The sequence below is a fragment of the Phaseolus vulgaris genome, chromosome 1, assembly GCF_051622355.1.
Source record: "Phaseolus vulgaris cultivar YP4 chromosome 1, ASM5162235v1, whole genome shotgun sequence".
NCBI lineage: Eukaryota > Viridiplantae > Streptophyta > Magnoliopsida > Fabales > Fabaceae > Phaseolus > Phaseolus vulgaris.
In genome coordinates, this window is record NC_143498.1 from 17,250,199 (window position 1) to 17,253,171 (window position 2,973).

Genomic DNA, 2,973 nt, shown 5'->3' on the forward strand with positions numbered 1-2,973 from the left:
TGTTATGACGCCATAGTTGATTTTGTGGTGGTTAGACATTGTGTTGAGTTTTTATGAAGCCTCCTCGTGATGTTGGGGACTTCACTTTTGTTTATGAGTACTTTTTCAAATAATCCAATATTACTTTTGCTTTGTCTCCTTTCTAGTGTCGCATGCCGACTGCTATAAATGTTACGTTGAGTCAGTTGCATCCAAATAGTTAGCCTTTCAAATACTTTGCCACACATATTCAAAATCATACCTACTATTAATATCTTTATGTATTTTTATCAACTAAAGCACGATGTAGAGGTTAATTGGGTTTCACTTAATGGAGCCCAACATGGTTCTCTTTTTACTGTTCATTCCTCTTCGTTTAAAAACTTTAAAAAAAATGTAAGTTAAAATGTGCACCTCAAAAGCAATAGAAATGATATTTTTTTATCCAAACTTTCACATCTCGTTTCCCCATGTATTGGAAAGGTCAAACAAGTTGAAGTCTCGTGTTGAGTATCTACTCTCTCCCAAAGAGAGACTAGACGTAGAATTAATGAAGAATTTACCTCGTTCAATTAGCAACCGTATGTATTCCTCAGTCCTTTTTTTGAGGATCCTCATGCCATTTTCCTTGGTAAGGTTTTTATGTTCTATTTCTTTGCTTGTGTCTTATAGTAATGTTGATTGACTTTGTTTTGTTCCTCCGTGTAGAGATCATGGCCAAAGACTTTGACTATAAGAAGTTGTGTTCCCCATGTTTGGAACGCCCTCTTTGGCCGGGCAGAAAAGCATGAAGGCTCCACAATCACAACATAGGAAGGATGCAGAAACTGGTTGATGTGAATGTAACAACAAGAATACATGATTCTTTGACATTCTTAGGAGCAACTTGAGCTGGTTTTGAAAAGGCACTTTACTTAGAATTGGATCAATGTTCTAATTCAAGAACTCACCAAGACTTTGCACCAACCAAGGCTCATATGGAAGTCCATATATATTCAAATGGAATCAAACAACAAAGATGAAGAACAAGAAAGTTAAACCGAACAGAAATGTAATGTTAAGCTACTGAACCGAACAGAACCAAGGAAACAAAGCAGGAACTACAAGTTCAAACGGTACAAATGAAGGAAAAACACTAGAAATTAAGAACTACCGAATGAAAATTGAAGAAAAGGAAGAAGGAGCACTTATAGAATGAAACTTGCTGGATTTGAGATTTGGAAGAACAAATCACGCCACTTGGAGCCTTGACCCAAGATAAGTGAAGGAGTGTCGCCACTTGAAGCTCACCATTGCTCACAAGATAAGGCAAAGGAAGAAGAAGACTCAAGACTCACAATTTCTCTCTAAATTTGAGTATAGTCTCTCTACTATAAAATCCAAATCTGATTTGTACAAGGGCAGCACCTTTATTTATAGCCTATAAGGTGCTGAAATGCAAACCCAAATGTGCCTCAAATGAGCATCAAATTCGGCGCCAACTAGTGCATGAAGGAAGTGTGACTTCCCTTCCTAGTTTGGCACCTCCTAACTCCTATCTACACTCCCCCTAGCCTCCCTTACTACTTACACCTTTTTATTACATCCGCACCCCTATTCTATAAAAGAAATAAGAAGAGTCATCTTATTATACTCTTGTCCCAAAGCTCTTGCCATGCTCCTAGTGATTCGTTGGGCTTGGGCCCCTTGTTGGGCTTGGGCTTCATGAGCTTGAGCATCCTCTACTTGGTTTCCATCATACTCCCTGGGTTGGAGAGAATTCGTCCACGAATTTGGGAAACCTGCAGCAAAAGGAGTGAGATCAGTAATATTGAAAGAATTACTACCAAGATAAGTAGGGGACATATCTAACTCGTAGGCATTATTATTAATCCTCTTGATGACTTGGAAAGGGCCATCACCACGAGGCATAAGTTTGGACTTCCTTAGAGAAGGAAATCTATCCTTTCTCAAATGAAGCCAAACCTAATCACCGGGCTCAAAGATTAATGCCTTTCTCCTTTGGTTGGCAGTGTCAGCATACTTACCAACTTTCTTCTCAATTTGTAACTTGATGCGGTTATGCAAATCCTTAATAAAAGAAGCCTTTTCAAAATCGTCCTTGCATAGAACCTTATCAAGTACATGAATGGGAAGAAGATCTAGAGGTGTGAGGGGATTAAACCCATAAACAACCTCAAAAGGAGAATGGTTAGTGGTGGAATTTACTACCCTATTATAAGCAAATTCAACATGAGGTAGTAAATCCTCCCAAGCCCTTGGATTCCCGGAAATAAAGCATCTCAATAATTGACCCAAAGTTCTATTAACCACTTCGGTTTGACCATTAGTTTGGGGGTGGCAAGTAGTAGAAAACAGAAGTTTTGTGCCAAGTTTCCCCCATAAGGTCCTCCAAAAGTGACTTAAGAACTTAGAATCCCTATCGGATACGATACTTCTAGGAAGTCCATGCAAACGAACAACTTCCTTGAAGAAGAGATTTGCAATATGGCATGCATCATCCACTTTGTGGCATGGGATAAAATGAGCCATTTTAGAAAAAGGTCCACTACCACAAAGATGGAATCCTTACCCTTCGATGTCTTGGGCAGTCCTAAGATAAAATCCATGGAAATATCCACCCAAGGCATTGTAGGGATAGGAAGAGGGGTATATAAACCATGGGGTTGGACCTTAGATTTAGCATTCCTACATGCTATACATCTATCGCAGAAGGTATGTACGGATTTGCGCATGTGAGGCCAAAAGAAATGTTCATGCAATGTTTCTAAGGTCTTAGCTACCCTAAAATGTCCCATAAGCCCACCCTCATGAGCCTCTCTAACAAGAGATTTTCTTATGGATCCATGGGGAACACAAAGTCTTTTCCCTTTGAAAAGAAAACCATTATGTAAGAAAAAGTCTTTGTGACCTCCCTTGGAACACTCTTGATAGATTAGAGAGAAATCTAAGTCATCATGATAAAGTTCCTTTATGTGATCAAATCCTAAATAT